Source organism: Camelus bactrianus, chromosome 24 (assembly GCF_048773025.1).
Source record: "Camelus bactrianus isolate YW-2024 breed Bactrian camel chromosome 24, ASM4877302v1, whole genome shotgun sequence".
In the NCBI taxonomy this organism is placed as follows: Eukaryota; Metazoa; Chordata; class Mammalia; order Artiodactyla; family Camelidae; genus Camelus; species Camelus bactrianus.
Window position 1 is genome coordinate 10,597,082 of NC_133562.1, and position 21,597 is coordinate 10,618,678.

At 39.9% G+C, this 21,597-nt stretch overlaps 1 protein-coding gene across 6 annotated transcripts in view; it reads right to left on the reverse strand.

Annotated features, from left to right (window-relative positions):
* ZNF521 (zinc finger protein 521) overlaps positions 1–21,597 on the reverse strand; it is a 262,751-nt gene that overhangs the window by 211,207 nt on the left and 29,947 nt on the right. The window lies entirely within an intron of this gene.

Consider the following 21,597-nt stretch of genomic DNA (forward strand, 5'->3'; position numbering starts at 1 on the left):
CTTTCCTTTTGCAAGAAGTAAGATTTAGATGTCAGACATTTCCTTGCTTTTTTTAGTATAACAATCTCCATAAATCCTTAAGATCCTTGAGTAGCAGTCCTTCCCACTCCCAGACTTTCCAACTGAGACATTTCATAGATGACTGTACTCAGTCATTCACCTAACATTCACTGAGGTCTCACTACGTACCAAGGTCTCAGGTGAGGTACAACACATTCGATTATTCATTCACTCTAGACGGAATGATGGCAGTGTTTTGTTATACAGAGTCTTTTCATTACTTTGAAAAATTCCTTTCCTTAATTTCTCAATGGAATTATTCTGGTCAGAAAGCACGGGTTAGTCCTGGGTTTCATTTAGATCACAGAGGGAAAAAAAACACGTCTAATCACACAAAGAAATAACACAATTTACACAATTTGGACTACACTTTCAGTTCTACCTGTCTGTTCTCCCAAATGATGTCATGATCAAAGGTCTCTACCCATTAAATGAACCTGGGACAAACTCATACCACCAGAACGTCTCTCAGACGCACTCTGCCTGTGTGTGTGGCTGATGTGGACTGGGTCAGATTAAACCTGGGTTTGGGCTTTAGGCTCCTTAGGGCTCCTCTCTCTCCAGTTGCTGTTCTTAAATCAAATCGAAGACATGAATAAAGAAATGCAATTACACTGTACACCCTTCTTGCTCCTCTGCCTGTCACCAGAGAAAGTGAAGAATCACCCCTCTGTCTCTGCAACCCTAGGACTCTCATTCCCCTTTAAGGATGTCTTTGGAACTCAGTTTCCCCATAAGCTTCACTTTTTTTTAAAATGGACAGCTGGATGCTTAGAGTGGCACATTATATGATTTTCTTTGACCCTGCTCTACCCTAGGGGTTGCATTGGCTTGTTATACTTTTAGGAAAAATAATCACCATGAAAGGCAAGATCCTAGACTTGGTTTAAAAGGGGGGAAAAAGCATTGGAGAAGGGAATAACTTATTACTCTGCAAAACTGGAAGCAACTCACAGGTAGTAACTGGAACACACATGTGGCTTCGCTGAGTGAAATTAAAACATTCTGAAATTTCACTCTAGACGTGGAATCACATGGCTCTTCTAAAGAGTGAGCCTGCCCTCAAACAATGCAGCCTTGGCTCCTGGCCAAATGGCCAGACCACAGACGGGGATGCACCTTGGACAGCGGACATCCTGGGCGCAGTAGCAGCAAAGTTCCAGCTCCCACCACTTCCCACGTGGAAATCCAGCAAAGAAAAACAATCTAGCAGTCACGTGATCCAGGTTTGTCATCCTCTGCATCTGTCTCCATGTGTAAACATCTTGATGCAGAAGGAAACTGACTCATCCCTATCAGGAAAAGTCCGTTTTCCCCTGCCGAGCATCTACCCACGTGAGGTCTGGGTGGGAAGCCATACAGGACACGAACCTGTAACTTGACAAAACACAAGCTACACTGCTTCGAACACGTTCATGCTACAAAGTCCCGCGAAGGAGTGGTGGAAAAGACAGCGAATGAGGAATGCAAAAAACAGAAAGACCATCTAAAATAAAAATCTTCTACAGACCAAGGGAAAGGTTAAGAAAAGTAACCGTGAGGAATTCTGAAGACAGACAGAATTAGAAACTTCAAAATTATGGGAACTATGTGGTACTTCCATTGGGAGACAAATACTTGAGACAATTACTCAGTTACTGTGCTGTGTTCTACTCCTAACAGGCTTTAGGGTTCTCTGGGGGGAAACACTGGAAGGTCTTTCATAAAGCGATTGTCCAGGGTGAGAAACCACCATATTTGACTAATGCTTCTTTAATAATAAATAAAGATTCACGGTGACACACGAAAGTAGACTAGGACATTAAGGACTCCATGCAACAAGGGGACAAGGGGCTATAGTTTAAGAAATTACTTTGTACAAATTCTTGCCTTTGATTTCTCGCTTTGAAGCAAAAGATCAATTAAAATTGCATGACAGACTTGGAAGAAAAGAAGTGATGGTAAGAAAGACTTGGGTTTCTGCCGTAGGTTGTGTTTCCCAAGGACGCCCCAACTCCCACCCCACCTGTCCTTTGGCCCCGACGTACTTCATCGTGGAAAAGTGGAGTTCATTTCCCTTACTCTTGAATCTGAGCTGGACCTGGAACTTCGGTCAACCAGCAGAATACGATGGAGGTAACACAGTGCTGTTTCTGAGCTTCGGGCATCAAGATACTGAAATTTAGACGTTGGAGCACTTCTTGTTGGAATTCGGCCCCACGCTGTGAGAAGCCAGAGCAACCACGCTGAAAGGTCTAAGAGAGGGACAGCCAAGGCCCTCGCACAGCCGGCCTTTGCACAGCCCGCATGAGTAAAACTATTCTGGGCCTCCAGGTCAACCTCACGAACAGCAGAAGATCCAATCACTCAACCCAAAGAATCTTGAAAAGTAATAAACTGTTACTGTTTTTAAGCCACTAATGTTTATGGTGGTTCATTACCCAAAATAAACTAAAAATATCTGATTATTATATCAATATAATGTTACACTGACTTAACACACACACACACACACACACACACATACGTAATATGGCAATATAACAGGAATGGTTATTTTTAAAATCTGTATTTTGATCTAACAGTGTATAAAGGTATGTCTCATTTTGGTATGTCTTTACATCTCTTATTATTAAAAGGTTTTGAAGTATTAGAACGATCATAAAATCTCTCCAATGCAAACTAAAATGAAGGAGCTACTGCAAATTTTATAAGTTATAACAGAAATATAAAAGTTCCTCAAAAACATTTACAAGTATTAAATTTCAGCAAAGATATTAAAAAGACATCTGCTCCTTACATTGAAAACTTTCAGCTCCTCTCTTTGATTCTTGAAACACTTTCCCACCCTTAAAGATGTATACATATTAATAATTTGGAAACATCAAACAATGGTGAGAAACATTTATGTTTCTCCTGAGCATTGCAAGCACAAAGGTGGATGATGGTTTCCTATGACACAACCTACACTTCAGTTCTCTAAAAATGTAACAGCTATGCTATAAAGAGCGTCTATAAACTTGGTTTTATTTTGAAAGCACTCATAACTTTTCCAATTAGCAAACATGAGCCACTGGCAGCTGGAACTTACTTTTTCTTCCATCATATCTATACCCAGTTTTATGGACTTTCTCAGATATACACAAGGGGCACATTAGAGATTTATTAAAAACTGGAAAGGGACCTCATACAGGGTTCAAGAGATCTAAAAATATCCAGTAGAGCAGGAGACAGACAAGACTCTGGCAGCATGGTAATGCCTGGTGTGACAACTGAAAATCAGGAAGACACCAAGAAGGATGACATGACCCATCTGAATGTTCTACCCAAAGACACAGAATCACCTACAACTGAAGACTTGACAGGCAGCTGATTATTTCTGCACCTCCTACTGAAAGGAGTCTTCCATAATAACACCAAGGACTGCAGTGAGAGGGCCATGAAGCCTACTTTTTTCCAAAATGGTGACCTAAAACCAAGCTCACAGCCTGCCCATCCAAGGGAAATTATGCAGCCCGCATGTGCCGGAGCAAGCCCCCAGTGGGCAGGGGTCCTCCTCCCAGAGATCAGCAGGCTTTTCCTCTCTGCTTGCTCCCCCTACATGGGGGAGCAGTGAGGGGCTGGGGAAAGCACTCAAGTGAGATGGGGCAGAGGGGCAGGGAGGTTTATTTATTTATCTGCTTACAAGTAAATATATGGTACAGCTTCTGGATCCCCAAAAATGTGTTCACCTGAAGAAAGCAAGGGTACTATCTCCTAAAAAGCCATTATTCCAAACACCCTGGGGTAACGGCTTGTGGGGTGAGCCATTATTCATTTCACCTCGATGAAACGACTGGTGCAGGAAAACCAACACAGGGCGTGGAATCAGAAGTTGGGTGTCCAAGTCTTGGCAGGGCCAGGAGATTGCTAAGTGACAGTGAGTCTGGAGTGTCTGTCCCATGAACAGGGAGTGGGACCAGATGAGCTCTAGCGGTCTTCTTAGCTCTAACCGTGCGTGACTGTTCTTCAACACCAGATGGACAACTTCTGTCTTCTACACACCCCTCCCTTTGTGTAGATTATCTAGTGTACTTTTTTATACCACCTATGTTGTTTGCAGACGCTGGGGCAGGCCATGGGGAAGAAGAGAGGTGAGAGAAGAGAGAAGGGGCCTGGAAGCAGTTGGGGGCATGTGACGTGCATGAGACGGAGCCACAGGCATGTCACACACCAGCTGTTCGGCAATGGCACACGGCCTGGGCAGTTCCTCATCTCAAGCTGGCAATGGCAGGGTAGCAACATCTAGGTGATATGTCACATCCAAAAAGCAGGTGTGTGATGTACCTCTCATTTAACTGACCGCCACACACACACAAGATGGAGCATACTTTACAATGCTGTCATGGCAAATGCAGTTTCTGGGTTGAGGCTGGTTGGGGACACAGCAGTTCCATGTGCTGTGCCATGAAAACATCCCTTAGGTCCTAGATCCAGAACGTGCCTGTTGGCTGTATGAAGGACTTCTGCTCTAATAAAGATACATTTCCTGATTTTTCTCCATAGGAGTACCAACATCCAAAACAAAGAATCAAGGCGGACAAAGCAGAGAGTCATAGACTGCAGTTCTGCCCTGGATTCAAAAACAATTTCTCCATTGGAAGATCGCATGTGCTACTTGCTAAATAATTAAAGAATGTAGCTTATAACCAGAGGAAAAGGTTCTGCCACATCGGGAGTTTAAAGGCACTTATTCTAAACTAGCAAGTATTCTAAATGACACACAAAATTGAAACAGAGAAACATCACCAGTCATACAAAATAACACAAAATCCAAACTCTCAAATCTGTTGTCTGTGACACTGTATTGTTGCCCACCTCAAAACTTCCTTAAAGTTTGAAAGTTGGAGCCAATACTCCCGCTTGAAATAAATGGCTTTTTAATTGCACAGCGAACGGAAAAATGATGTCTCAGGATGTCAATCATTCAACACAAAGATATTTCGTTAACTAAAAAAAAAATGTTTAAGAGTAAGTAAAAATTTACTTTTGCCATGTTGATACAGAAATCAGTTGTTGAGGAGATCACTGCAGATCCTGATTTCTCCAACTTCTCATTTTCTAGTGGAGATATTGACCTGCCTCCTGAGCAAAGGCAGAGGATTAGCTAATTAGCGATTGTCAATCACCATGAAAATATAAATTTTAAGAAGCAATAAGACTTTTCATTAAACTATTAATAGCTGTGCTAGTAATTTCTTCCTTCAGTGGAGAAAATTTACATTCGATAAGCACCAAAGGCTCATAGCATAATAAGAATAAAACTTAAATGAAAATTAAGTCTGAAGGCACTTCACGACATTTTAAGAAAAGCATTTGGCAAAAGATACTACTATCAAGTGTAGTCTCCCAGAGGCGGGCACCGTGTGTTCCTGACAAATTAAGAAACTTCACATGGCAGTCCATGCACGTTATGTTACTTTAGAGGAGGATTCCCAAACTCTGCCAGTCCTCACTCACTTCTCAACAGTTGTCCATGGATTCTATCTTACTTGATTCTTTTCAAGCTATTCTTAGGACAACCTAATGTGGACACAGATTTTTTTTCCCCTGACTTGTAACTATCCTCATGGTTACTTTGTTCCGTGCCACCTACAGCACTTTTAGAGGCACTGGGCCCTGCTGGAACTCCTGAGTACTCTGAGTGTGTGACTGCTTATGAAATTATTTTCTAGGTGAGATACCAGAATTTTAACTCACAGTCTTTTTATCCATCAGCAGTTCCCTTCCTGGGATGCCCCATCTTGCCTTAGCATCCCATATCCATTCCTTCCTATTTACCTCCTCATAGTCTCTCTGGGAGGAGGTCATCTTGGGTGTCTTCCACAAGGCCCCCCCTACCAGCTCCTCCATGTACTTACCACTCTCTTCTTTGGAAATGGATACAACATGTCACTTACATGAGCAATTCTGCCATTTAACAATTCTTTACCACATCAATGTTACTTTTCCAGGTAGAGGTGTTTTGTTTACCAAGTGTACAATAAGACCCTTTGCAAATAGGGTTCATGATTCACATTTCTTCGTACCCTCACAATGCACAGCAGAAGAGGAGACTACAATAAAAACTCAGTGACACTAGGGTGTACGTGTTAAGTACATCGCTTTCACGTTCAGTGCACTGCAAAAATAGCCAACTGTCTTTATGGTCATTTGCTGCACAAATGCATCTCTTTAGGCTCTCTTCTCCCAGAAAACAAAAGTACAAATCTCCCACATTTAAATGAACTCACTTAGACCAGATGATTTTCCAAACCATTTATCACCTGAGTCTCTTTAACTGCCAGACCAATTTCATGATGCTTCAACTCAAATCCGGAATCTGTCTCATGTGACATATTCTTAAAGGACTCATTACCACCCTTAGTAAGACTAACACTGATAATTATGTTTACAGCAAGCATTCGCTGTGTGCCAAACACCTTACAAGGATGACACATCTATTATCTCATTTAACCTCCACTATGCTATGAGGTTAGCAATATTGTTACTGTATTATGATTGTTCCTACTTTACAGATAAGGACATTTTAGACTAAACATTTAAGTAATCTGCCTAAGGCGGTACAGCTAGTTTGGGGAGAACCGTGATTGGCATTTGGGTTGACCAGTTGCCAGAGCACAGACCTCTATCCATTATACTGACTTCTCTACTGGTTCCATTAGCCACACAACTCTTTCTACCCATTTTAACATTTCAAAGTTTTGTTAATTCATCTTTCCTTTCGAAGATTGGTAAGAGTTAATTACCACTGAATGCTTACATTGATTTTTTTATAAAGTTAATGGAATTTTTAACGAAAATAATACTAAGGCAGATGATGGGAAACTTCAAGTCTACAAATCAGCCATAAAGGCAGCCTGTTAAAATTCACAGGATGGTCACAGCTTCCAAAAATACGAATAGTAAAATTAAATCTGCTTGGAAATTTTCTTCTCAGGGGGCAGGGTGGGGTGGATGCTGGTGGGCATTACCAATAATTCCTAAGGAATAAACTTTCCTGTAGAGATGGAACTCAGTATATGTTTTTAAGAAGGAAAACTCACTGCTCTTTTCCTGTGAGAACAGAGCATCCTTCTTAGCATCCACTTGCTGGATTGCATTAAGGTATTAAACCGTGGGTGTCAACACTCCTCATCCTGAGAGAAAAGAACGCTAGGCAGCCTTAAGTTTTCAGACGTTCTGCTTTTCCAGGGGGTCACCTCCACTTGCTGTAACAACACCAGCTGCAAGGGGTCTCACATCCGGCAGCCAATGTATGTAGTAGCCACCCTGAGGGGAGGGGATTCTTCATTATTAAAATGAGGGGCAAATGCTGGATCAGAAACAGTGTTACAAACATGGGGGTCTTTAAGGGGAGAAACTCAGATGATTGACACAGGGAAAATGAAACCATGACTCAAGGAAACAGAAGCATGCCAAGTGGTCTAATGTCTACCTCTGGGTTCCGACCTACGTATACAACTGCTGTCGGTTTAAACGACTCAAGCCAGAAAATTATCTCAAATTTAACACGAGCAAAAGCGACTCACCACCCGACCTTCCAAATTTGCTTCTTTCTCATTCCTGGTGTCAGGTGGTGGCCACCCAACGCACCTGAGGCGTGCAGAGACCTGGGGCTTGCTCTAATCTTTTGCTTGCCCTTATGCCCCAAAACTTATCTGGATGATTTTACCTCCCAAATATTTATTGAACTAGTTTTGGCCCCATCCCCTCTTACAAGTGCCATCCCAAGAGCTGCCTACCTGGAATCCCCCCTCTGCTCTGATTTCCCGTTTAATCTACCCTCCCCATAATGTCCAATCTGAGCATATATTCCTCTGCATAAGACCTTTAATGGCTACTCACGGCCTAAAACAGTAATTAACAAACCTTCTTAAGCTTCTAAACGCAGTATAAAACTGAAATCTTACTTGAATATTCATTATATCAAATAATTCCAACGTGGGCCACTCTGGTTGCAAGGGACGGAGGGTCCCTGCTAACTCAATGCCCTGCCATCGCCTTCACGCCTCCCTGGCTAATACCTGCCAGGTTGCTCAGAGCAGTTTGAAAGGCACAGGCCAGAGAATCAAATTCAAGTTCTTACATGGCGCTCCCACGACCAGTCCCATCTTCCCTTCCTGGTCCATTGCCCTAACTAGCCTTCAAAATGGCCCTCAATGAACCCCATCTCCTGGTACTCATGCCTTTGTGTAATTCTCTTTCATATCATACCAGAATTAGTCTGTGTGATCAATAATAGAATATGGCAGAAGAAATGGTATGCCTCTTCCAAGATTAGGTCAGAAGAAATACTGCAGCTTCTCTCCCCCTCTCCCTCTCCCTTTCCCAGCCCTTTCCCCTTTGCTCTCCGCCTCCCTCTTACTTTACTTGTTCTGAGGAAAGCCAGCTGCCCTACAACAAGCTACCCTGTAAAGAGGTCCACAAGGTGAAGACATAAGGTCTCTAGCCAGTCGCCACGTGACTGAGCTTAGAAGTGAATCCTCCAGCCCCATTCGAGCCTTCAGATAACTGCAGCCCTGGCCAACACCTTGACTGCAACCTCACAAGAGACCCTGAATCGGAATCTCCCAGGTAAGCCGCTTCCAAATTCCTGAACTACAGAAACTTAAAGATTATTCATGATTGTTGCTTCAAGTCAAAAAGTTTTGGAGTTATAAATTATGCAGCAATAGGTAATATACATTCTCTCACAAATTCCCTATCCTGCACTTTTCCTCTGGCTTGAGGATGCCCCAGCAGATGCTATTCTGTTTCCTATGCCTTTCCTGTTCTTCTTTCTCTTCTGTCTGCCTGAAACGCACCCCCACACCTGTCTCCACTAGCTGACCCCCCCACACTAAAGGCATCACGTGCTCCAGGAAGCCATCCCTGAAGTCCAGGTGAGGCTCAGAGACTCCTCCTAAACCACTGTTCTCCCAGAAGATCCTGGGCCCTGTAGTTCCAGTACTTAACTGTCAAAGTGTAGAATCTTGATAAATGTTTATTGAATTGAACTGATAAATGCATAGGAGTATTTGGGAAAACAAAGTATGGGCAGGTGCTCTTCATCTCCCTGTCTTTGCGTGGTCTTCTTAGGGTAGAAAGGAATGGAGCCATACACTCTTCGTTATACTGAGCCCAACCGCAGAATCTAACCAGTGCAGTACCTTTTGTGTTAATAAACGTGTCCATTTTAAACCGGTGTTCACAGTAAGAAAATTATCACTATTTCATCGTGAAGCACCAACTTAAGCGCCACTTACAAGTGACCACTAGTGAACGTTCAGGCAGAGCATGGTTTTCTGTTTTTCTGCAAGGCACTGGGACAAATGAACTGCAAAGGGCAGGCTGTCCACCTGAGGAAGGAAATAAGAGTGTAATGGAAGGAGGAAGAAATAAAGGGAGGGGAGGGGGAGCGGTTGTGTGCAGCTATGTGCTTGACAACCATCCCATCACTTCAGGCCAAATGGCAAAATGATACCAATGACTCCAGAAGAAGCTTCACTCAGATTTCCACGGGCCAAAGTTGGTGATACTAAGCAGTGATTGAGTTTAGAAGATTATACCCTTTCCTGCAATACAGACAGGTACCTTGGTGGAAAGACAAAAGGGAAAAACAAACCAATGTGCTAAGACTCGTACCCTGAAAATAAACCCCTGGGAAAGAAAGAAAAGCCAAAAAAAAAAAAAAAAAAAAAAAAAGGTGGGGGTGGGGGAAGCATTAAATTACAAGGAGAAAAATATTCAGAAGAACAGGAGGAGCAAAAAGAGCAATTCAAATATATTAGTTCTCAGATGAAATTTTAAATCTTTCCTCTTGAATGCATAATAATATATAATATTCAATATACGCTATTAAACCAGATCATACGGTCACAGGCATGGCTTTCTGATAACCAGTACAAAACACTGGTGAAAAGCAAATACTTTTTCATAGAAAATGAAACTACATATAAGAAATACAGTGATCCCTGGGTATCCGTGCAGGATTGGTTCCAGGGCACCCCAGCACATACCCAAATCCATGGATGCTTGAGTCCCTGGTATCTGCATATAACCTAGGCACATTCTGTCGTATATGTTAAATCATCGCTAGGTAACCTGTAACATGGAATACAATGTAAATGCTCAGTAAATAGTCTAATATTATGTAAATAGTTGCCAGGGTGTGAGGCAAATTCATGTTTTGCTTTTTGAAACTTTATGGAATTTTTTTTCCCAGAATATTTTCAATCTGCGAGTTGGCTGAATCCCCAGACACGGAATCCAAGGACAGCAGGGTTGACTGTGGTAAGTATATGACAGATTTGACAAGTTTCTTTTCAAAAAGATGACAAAAGCATTCTCAAAAGTCTGTCAAACTGATAATTTAGTTATAATGGGCAAATTTTTTAGAAATTAAACTATAAGAGTTAAGTGCAAAGGCAATCCAAGTAATAAAAATATACACTTTAGATAATTCATAAATTAAATTGGGAAAATGTTTTCTTGAAGCGACAAAAAAAAGAACACATCTTGGTGTTTGATTTATAACAGTGTTTTTCCCCCAAAATTATTTTATTTTACCTTTTCCAAGTTTATTGAGATAGCATTAACATATAACACTGTGTAAGTTCAAGGTGTACAACATGATGACTTGATACACATATCTATTGCGAAACGATTACCACAGTCGGGTTAGTCAACACCTCCACCACCTCACACAATCACCATTTCTTTTTTGTGACAAGAACATTTAACACCTAATCTCTTAGCAACTTTCAAGTATACAGTACAGAATAATTATCTATAACCACAATGCCGTGCATTAGATCCCCAGAACTTACTCATCTTCTAAGTGGGTTTACATCCAAAGCATCTGAAACTGGGATCTTCAAGAGACACCTGCCCTCCCACGGTCATTGCAGCATTATTGGTAACAGGCAAGATACGAAAGACAACTTTTAAAGATAACCTTTTCCATGGAAAGTCAATTTTGCAAGAATGATTGACACAGGTAAACTGGAAGCTGCTCTTACTGTCACTTTTTATGTCTGTAATTAGCTCCTGGTTTACAGAAGATCTGAGTACCTGCCCTGTGTTCTAGAATCTCCCATATCAGAAACTGAGACCTGTGACATTAAAATGGGCACAACTCCAGGAAAGCCACATAAGTTAGACCAGCCTTCATTATATAAATAAACTGACATGAAAATGGACATTTCTCAAGACTAACTGGAATTTTTTATTGGAAAATAGCTCAGTGTGCTTGCCAACTGTACACATCCTAATATTAATTATGCATTTAAAGGTTAAAGTTAATGAAGCTCATCACTCCAGTCGTCCTTCTCTGCATTTTTATTTAGTCACCAGGGGGAGCTAATACTGCTCTGTGGGTAGGTAGAGTCCAGGAATCGGGTATTCTTTAAGGGGGAAAAGTTAAATTGATGTGGTATTAAATGTAACTCAAACAAGGTCCACAGTGTTCATAAGGCTAAGATATTACACATACAAAAAAAAAAAGTAAACAATTAGGTATAGATCTCTTTTTTGTTGTTAAACAAAGAAGTTAGAGAAAACTAAAAGCCATCAATTAGCAGAGTCTTGCTGTGCTTGACAGAGGACAGACATAAACCCGGTCATTTACGATTGTCTTTGGTCCTTTAGGGTCTTACGCACCATCCAGATTTTGCATAAGTGTCCATTTGTTGCACTGACCCCATTATTTTCTGGTTTGAAGCACTACTGTGATTCCACATTCTAACAACTAATCATTTGCTGAAAAAATATCCCATTTAATTCCATTATAACTATATTGAAACATATGTTTTTTTATCCTTTTGCTTCACATATTTCCTTCCATTCCAAACATATATATATATCTATTTTTTAGCACTTTTAATGTGTGTTCAAAGAGTTCTACCCAATAATCTACTTAAATTCATTCTACAATTCACCCAGGAGACACCATCCCTTTAAAGTTTGAGGAGCTCCAGTTGGAACAAAGAGGGGAAAAGGGTTCAGAGTTTGTGGAATAATCACCTCTAATCGATCAATTTCCCCTGAAGGTAAAGCTGAAAGAAAGGAGGAGTGAAGAGTTCCATCCAATTCCTTGAAGTTTAAAGGAGCTAAGCCCTGAGGCGCAGTGTAGAATGATTCCCGCCTTCCCCTCCCAAGGCCTATTAAGAGGTCACAGATCTCTGTGACATTGCTGCCTTCCCCAAAGACAAGCTCCCCAGCCACAGACCCAGCACAAAGAGAAATGATGGGGAAATGGGCTGCTTTTCTTATCAACTCACTACCACGTAAAGGAAGTAGATATTGGTTACAAGCATCTTAAGTACAGTAATATTTAAAAAAAAAAAAAAAGGCAGTCATGCAAAAATGTAAAAATTCAACGTCTTGAGTTTGATCCTGCTGAATTTCCAGTTTGAGAACAGGCTGCATGTGCCCCAGCTCTTGTGTGCACACAACTGTGTCTAAAGAGCTAAACAGACTAAAGAGGAGGAGGGAAGAGTTGGTCTCTTTTAATTCATCTTCCCCACAAAAGAGGCCCCACTGTTTCCACATCCAAATACAGCCCTTCATTTATAATCTTTACACTTCTCCACAGGGACAGACTGACAGCTCTAATTACCATCAATGACCATCAAGGACACGGTGGAAATTCTTGAAGATATTCTCCCTTGGTTTGTGTTCTTGACATTTTATTTACAATTTTTGGCAAATAAATCCTGAAACCACAGAATTAGATAGTAATATGTTCATTATCAATGATATGAGTGAGGCCAGACCGTTTATCTAAAACACTGTGGTTCCACAAGACATCCAAAGGTAACATTTTTAATACACAAATAATGCTAGTTTGCTTCTTGAGTTCTATTCATTTCAAAATGCTAATTTCAAAAACCTCAGATTAATCAAGGAGCAGGTAATTTGCAAATAGAGTTATAGCTAATGGCAGGATATTCTCCATTTAGGTTTTACTTGTAAAAAATAAAGTGAATTCACCCATTTATTTTCTATTTCTTGGAGATTTTAATCCTTCAGGAATTTTGCATTCATAATTAGTAGCTTTCTTGTGATTCACAAGTTATTGAAACAGGCTGACAATAAGAACACATACTTTTAAAATGCATATCAAAAACAGAGAGAAATATTTTTAAACTACCCCTTCAACATGCCAGCTATTTAATTTTAATAAATTAACGCATGTAATAACTCATCATTCATACTGGGAAAATGTACCTCATTAGTATAGGCCTTTTATAAAACCCAATTACAATGAGGAAAAGCATTCAAAAACATCAAGACAATAATGGACCTAAAAATGATTATTTTATACCCATGTTTTGGTAGAGGATTTCACAAACAGATATATCAAGAGAAGAACAGTGGACCAGGTACTAATAACAAAAGTTCTGTAGCAAAATCAGTGCAGAAGTAACGAGAGCTTGTAGAGTATGTAATAGTTTAACTGACCCTTCCTCCAAAACCAGAAAAAGAAGTTCACTCAGCCAACAGCTCAGAGGTTGGAACCAATTACAGACAATTGCTTTTTCTCTGGTAAATGTGTAGAAGAACTTAGTCACCGCCCTGCCAGACCAAGAAAATGACACACTCAGCCACCCCGCTTTCTCTAGAACTGAGAGGAGCAGAGACTTGGTGAGCTGTTTTTCACATGGTGAAGGAAATGGCAGCCAAGAACAGTGGTCTCTGAAATACAGGGTACATATCCTTGGGTAGAAAAGATAGCTAATGTTGAACAAACCATCAGAAGGGACCCCGGCCATAAACAGCCACCCAGAAGCAACATCCTGAGAGAGAGAAGATAAATAACCCCCCCCTCACCCTGGGAGCTTCTCCGTCCCCTTCCCAAAGCTCGGAGCAGTGCAGAGCACCCCACCCAGCGGAACAGACTTGTGGATCATCTTGCTTCAAGTTAACTGATCTAATTCACACAAAATCCTCACACTTTGACACACGATTTTTAAAGTTTTCTGCAAGGAAGCTACAGGATATTGAGAGGCTTGAGCACAAGTCATCAGCAAGAAAGTGGCAAGTCTAGCCCTAGTCCAGCCCCAACTCCTACTCAAAGCTTGTCGTCAGACACTGTCCGAAGGAGGGAGAAGAAAGAAACAGCTTAATCAGATCTGACCAAAAGCTGGCAAAACAAAACAGGGATGATCAGGAAAGTTATTTGAAATATGGGCTTATCGTCACCATCAATAATTATGCACCTCGGCCAGAAGTGTAATAACATGGTTCTATCTTTGTGGTTTTCTAAGATAGTTCTTTTAGCTCTCACAGCCATTAAAGCAAATTGTCAAAATACATGAATCTAGCCAGGACTTCATGTTCTGCTTGTTTTGTTTGCTTTATGAGGGGGTGCTAATTGGGTTTATTCATTTATTTCTATCTGGAGGAGGTACTGGGGATTGAACCTGGGACCTCGTGCAGGTCAAGCATGAGCGCTAACAATTGAGCTATACCCTCCCCACTAGCCCAGGACTTCAGAACAACATGAATTTATTTTTAAAACCTATGTATTTCATCTTCAAGTCATTTTTCAATTTCTATCTTTGTGAGTGTCGTATCACACACCTATCTATGTCATATATTAGTAAGTATATATTATGAAGATGCATTCTAAATTTGTTTTTAATCAAAGAAGTTTGGAAACCACTGGTCCGAAAAATAAGAAGCATATGGAGAAGGGGCTGGGGGATGGAATCGATGGAGGTCACGAAATTGCATTTAGGGGCTTAGTGGGGTTTGGAGAATAAAGTAGGCTAAAAACTAAGAAAACATTTTGGGGAGGAAACAAGAAATTGATCAAAACAGGGAAACAGGAAAATAAAATATACAGTGCCTTAAGCCTAATTAATCTAGAAATAGATAATTGATACATATATAATTAACAACAAAGCATACATAATGTATTAATATAGAAATTAATATAGAAATATGCAAATCAAAGGTATAATGCCGTAAGTTTAATTAATACAAACTGAAAAGTTAAAATATCACATTTATTTCACGTAATTTATTTCAACTGATTTGAAAAGGAAAACAGCAAAAATAAAAGTTCTAAAAACAGTTTCAATATGCTTCTGTGAAAATGACGCTTCATTCCATAAAACACTCATTTCCCTTATTCCCAGTGCCAACAGAACTTGCTGGTAGGGTACTTGATTGCCAGGTGGAACCAACCAGTCTTCAGTTTCCCACAACCATGTAACACAAGTTCGATCACTTTCACTTTTTCTTTAAATTCTTTAGCCAAAACAAAACAAAACAAAACTCCAGATGTCCGAAAGTCTTCAGTTCACAGAATCTATGGGAAGCTTCCAGGAAGTCTCATAACTTTTAAAATCAAATTAAGTGAATATGCTATTTTATACAGATGCAGTGCCCAATGATCGGTTCTGTTCCTTCTCCTCAAACATGTGAACCCGTGCAGTACTAACACTTGTAAAGGAGCCGCAGATCTGGTTAGAGCTTTATGAATCTGTCCACAAACATGTTCCCCCAAACTACAACACTCTGTCACACACACCTCAACCTACTCATCTTACCAACAGTCCAGTGGGCCAGAGAAGGTTAAGAGCTAATACAATGCTATTTAGTTTTTCTGGATTTGCACCCAGGAAAGTCACATGAATGATGTGCAAGAACACTTAACAGACAACTCAAGTTTGCAAATTAGCAGGAGAGAAGAGACAAATGACTCAGAACAACAAGCGTACAGTATTACCAAATGCACTTTACGCATTTATCCTGTTAAGTGTAGCTTAGTTTTGATGATTTACTGTCCTAGTTCTTACTCATTTTTGTGAGTGTAACAAAGTCTCTGTAATCTCACCCTTCCCCATAGCACCCTGCTATTAAATCTTTGTTGAGAAGTGTGATGAGACCCCTCTGGCTGCCAGCCCTCCCTACCCCCTGAGGGAACTGGCAAGAAATGATAGGGCTTGTGGATTAGTAAAATGAGAGGTTCTCTGTGCTTTTCCTTCTTTAAATATATATTTTGATAATCTGTCTTCTGCATCAGAGAGTCCCAACAGCACTAGAGTGCTGATTTCCCTCCCTTCCCAGCCTCCAGGAAAAAGAGAGCAAGGCTGGAGCAAGACAGGTGGTTTCCATCCACTGCTACAGTTGAAGAGTGGGATTTAAATTTTTTTTTCGCCTTTCAAGCAGGGATGATACGTAAGGTACTTACACATGTTGGATTGCAGACTAGCAGAAAGCTGCACTGTGAGACAAAGAAAAAGGCCACCTTGTCCCTCATTGTCCTTAGGGACTGTTTTGTCATTTCCTAGATCAGGATACTTGTACAGAACAGTGCCAACCTCCCAGAATCCCCCTCAGTGATGAATTCCCTGAAGTGTGTGTGTGTGTGACCCCTAGATCTCTGGGTCCCCTGCTGGATCTACTGTCTGAGAGTTCAGTCCAGGTCACTGGTATCTACTCATGAACTGACCTGGGGCATACTCCATCCCTGAGCTGGCTTTCAAATTTGAGCCTAAAGTTGATCATCTTGCTTCCTATGTGGCTTTTGTCTCCTGAAGACCAGTTCTAGTCTGAGCTCACTTGGCAAGAGTGTACCAGGATTTCAAAATTTTCAGTTTGGAGTGAGTCAGTTATCACCTAGGCAGGCTCTCCAAGACACGCGCCTCACCCCTGGGGATGAGAGCCCCCAAAGAACACATCTCAAGTTAGCAAAACAGCACTCAGTTAAGGATGGGCGGGACCGCAAGGCAGGGTTTCTACTAGTGCTCTCGCAGCAGAGCTACCCCCTGACTGATTCCCACAGGTGTCAGACCAGAATGCCTGTTTTCTGTTATTTTGCGAATCAGCAAGTTTTAAGACTTCTCTCTCCTAATTCTACTCTAGTTAACCCTCCAGTACCCTCCTTGGAATTCCCTCTTTCTTCATATAAATTGTTCACCAGGACGTTTTCTGGCTGTGGTCTAGAAGGATAGGACCAAACCTGCAAGTCAAGACTTCAAGATCAATAGACGGGAAGCCACAAGGAGCAAAGAAGAAAGCTGAGAAAGCAGCGAGAGACAGCAAAACGGGGAGAAAAGAAGAGGCGGAACAAAAATGACATGGAAATTAAGAGTCCTGAAAAAAAGACAAGAATCAGAAGAAAATTAGCAAAGATACAAATGGGGCTAGCTGAAGTTAAAAGATTAAAAAAGTAAGAAATGAAAAGAACTATAAAAAAAGAAAAACAAAAGAACAGTAAAACTAAAAGGGAAAAAGAAAACAACAGAAATACCCTCCTTTGCTAAACTAGGATTTTGTCCACCAGGAAAAAGAAGCACCAAGAAAAGAGTTAACTCAAGAAGCAGGAAACTAAAATTGGAAGAGTCAGATCTCCTAACTTAGAGTAAAAGGTTTCTAATCAAGGAAGAAAGTAAAAGCATCGTATTACTTTTTTAATTAAAATGCTGCCAGTGTCTTTAATTTTTTCCAGACTAGACTGAAGGGTACCCTTAGCCAACTCAAGTTGGAACTTTAACACTTTAAACAAATGTGAAGGATTCCTGATTTTGTTTCTCCTCCTTTTGCCCTCTCCCTGGTCCTCCACTTCTGTTTTTCCTTCATCAGTCTACCACCCTCCCTAAGAAACGATGCTGAACATTAATAAACCAGACCGAGGCCCATCAGCGTTACCTTTCCTGAAATGTTTCATTAAGTCACAAGTAAGCCTCTGTTTTCTTTCCTTTGATTAAAATGTTATGGGACAAAATGACGTGAGCACAGACTAGATTCTAAGCTTTTAGAAAGCTTAAGATCAAAATCAATGAAACATTTTATTAGGGCTTAGGTTTTGGGAAGAAAAACAATATTTAACCCACAGATATTATCTTCACCATACCATGTGCTGAAAATCCAGCATTTTCTGCACTGATATTAAAGTTGGAAAACATATAAAGAAACACACCATTCTATAATATAGAAAGTTATAAAGGAATAATGTTTTGGCTTCTATTCTATTTCATAGAGCTGAACATAAGGATGATTCCATAGCAGGAACTCAATAAAAAGTAAACACTAAATTGGATATGAAGTTTGTTTTTTTTAATGTTGAATTTTAAAGTTAACTTTTCACATGAGAGGTGCCTGACTCTCACCTCAGGTAAGGTCTCTTACTGCTGTAGGTTATACTTGCCCTATCAGTTAGGCTCCCATGTCTTTACCCTAATGCTAGTGTTGATTCCACATAAATACAGCTTCCTTTAAAGCTACCCCCATTGAAAACAGAACCTTACTAATTGTCTGCATTTAATGGGATTTTCCAAAAATTATGTATTCTGAGGGAAAAAAAAGTGCATTAAATGAAGTCAATTAAATGTATATGAGCCAGAAAATGCAACTAAATCCACAAAGACCACCTATACACACCCAATAGAATGCTTAAATTAAAAAGACTGGCAACACAAACGTTATCAAGGACGCACAACTGCAGCTCTCAGACACTGCTGGCAGGAGTGTAAACAGTGCAACCACTTGGGATAAAGATTCAGAATTTTTTCATACAGTTTAATATACCTTACCCCACAACCCAGCAATTCTACTCCCACTTATAAACTCAAGAGAAATAAAACATACGTCCACAAAAAGACCTGCGTAGGAAGATTCACAACAACTTTACTCACAATAAGCAAAAACTAAAAATAACCAAAATATCTACCAATATAAGAACAGAAAACAAATTATGATATATTCATGCAATGGAATACTACTCAGCAATAAAAAGGAACAGATCACTCATATACACAACATGAATGAATCTTGCAGATACCATAACAAAATAAGCAGAACACACAAAAAAGGGTACATACTGTGTGTTCTTATAAGAGGTTCTAGAACAGACAAAACAATTCTACAGTTAAAAAACTTGAAAGTCAGTTGCTTCTAGTGGAGCATTATTGATTAGAAAGGGGTCAAGATAAGAGAAATTTCTAAGATGCAGGAAATTATCTTAAAAGGGATGTGGGTCACATAAGTATACGTATTTTGTCAAAATTCATCAATTTATACTTAGGATTTATAAATGTCACTGTATGTAAATGTTGAATTTATTATGTACATTATATAATTATATAATTATAGCATTAATAACTTAAAATTCCAGTTAATTGGTCTGATTTTCCTGATGATATGAGTAAGCATTTTTAAAACTACTTAATGTGTATTCTAGACTCATCAAATGAGTAAACATATTGAGGATGATGGAAGCTAAGTTTCTCACTGCTAGAGAAGGTAGCAACAAGTATGGAAAGAAAAAAGACTGGGAGGTACCTGAAGTGTTGGATTGAATTAGAGGTATCAATGTGAACATACGATTCTTATTAAAGAGAAAAAACACATATATATGTATATATGCATATTTTATAAACTATATTATGTACATACTGTATTAAATATACACATACATTTCCTAATTCTGTCTGCTGAGACGGTTTATAATCAATGATATACCTACAACAATGAGCACACGTAGTGCCAGGATCTTGGTTTCTAAAAATCTTTGTCTTCTTAAAGGGACCAGGGCTCCCTGGACAAAAGGCTGATTGGGACAAGAACACGATGAGCCTGGAGCATCTGTCTGCAGTGGAAACTGAGTCAGTCTTCAACTAATGATGGAGACATACTAAACTGACACAGGATGCAGCTCGAAGGGACGCCTACTGGCCAAACTTCAGGCAATCTGGGCACCAAAATAACGATAGTCATGTATTATGACCCTCTGAGTAAAATAAAAATCCAAAAGCCCATGGTGATGTGATTAAAAAAAATTAGTGAATGAATAAGAAAGAAAACTGTAGTAGAAGGCCAATGAAGAAATACAAAAATTATAAAGTTAAAATGGAGCTTCATGGAAATGAAAATGTTTACAAAGGGTCAAAGTATCTTCCCACAAATTACTTATTATTTACAAAGGGAAAACAGCAACTTTTGACACTGGAGAAAGTTGGTGGGCACGACCTTAAACAAGTACTCAGTGTTAACACCATCAACACTGGTATATAAGTCAGCACCATGGACTTCCCGATCTGACAACTGAGAAGCCCCAAGATCACTTTGATGGTGTTCCTGCCATGGAAGTAGATGATCTGAATTTAATTATGAGGAAACATCAAACAAATCCAAACACAGATGGGCAGGTACTCCTCCAAAAGTGAGCAATCATTCCAGGTGAAAGGAAACAAGAGAGACCTGGCGATGAAATGTACGTATGACCCTGAATCCCAGATTAGGAAAACAAACAAATAACAACAAAAACAACCCCCAAAGGACACTGTTGGGACAACTGTTGAAATTTAAATATTGACTGTGCATGAGATAATAGCACTCGATGTGTTAAATGTTAACTTTCCTCATTTTGATAAGTGTGCTGTATGTAGGCATGTATTTGTTCTTAGGAAATACACAGGCTGTATTTAGAAGGATGTGACGCCTCCAACCTTCTCTAAAATGACTAAGAAAAAGAAATTAACAAAAGAGTCAATGATAAAGCAAACAGAATAAAATGTAAACACCGGGTGAATCAGGTGAATGGTATATGGGAGTTACATGTACTATTTTTGCAATTTTTCTTTACGTTTGGAATTGTATCAAAATAAAAGTTACCAAAAAAAACCCCAAAAAGAAAGTATATGGCCAATGTTTATATAAGCTTCATAGATTTTTTTTTTCAAACTTATGTTCCAAAAAAATGATAATGGGTTTTCTGAAAGAAGATTCTATGGCCTAATGAATGTACGCACTGCAATCCCTTTTTGAAGAGCCACGGTGCACGTCAATAAAGAAGCCTATTTAACTGGATTTAATCCGACATTTCCATAATAATTTGTTCAGGAAACTTGGTTAAAATGGAACACCTATTAAAACCTTACAATAATGTCAATATTCTGTGGAAAACAATTGCAGAACCACTTGTGTAGTAAATACATTTCCTACACATGGTTAACTGAAGAAAGATTTGTGCTAGGAAAATAAGACAGAGAAAGAAATGCGCACACACACACACACACAGAGGAGCAGTGTCAGCTTCAAATAGTAAGAGAAAAATGACATGAATCTTAAAAAAGGTACCTATCTAAAATGTCCCACTCAGCCTCATATAGTATGTTCTTCCAGGATGTATTTTTAAAGGGGGTAGAAATTTGGTAAGCTGAGTTTTAGCTTTACCCAACCATTAAATTAAACACTGTTGAAATTTAAGTATTGATTGTGGATTAACAACAGTATTGCCATGCTTCATGTCATTTTAAGTCTGATGCTTCCCGAGAACCGTATAGCAGAATAGCTTAGTGAGGACCTTCTGTGGGCCAGGCACTGTGCAAGGCTCAGAGAAAACAATGATGAGTAAGACAGAGTTCCTGCCATCCGGGAGCTTCTGGTCTAAGGAGGGAGATGGAAAAGTTAACGCATGTAGCACTGACTGTGACATTCAGGAATAAGCATCGGGCTGTGTGGGAACCCAAAAAGGCACCTAGTGAACTCGGCAAACTCAGCAGAGAGCGACCGATCAGGGAA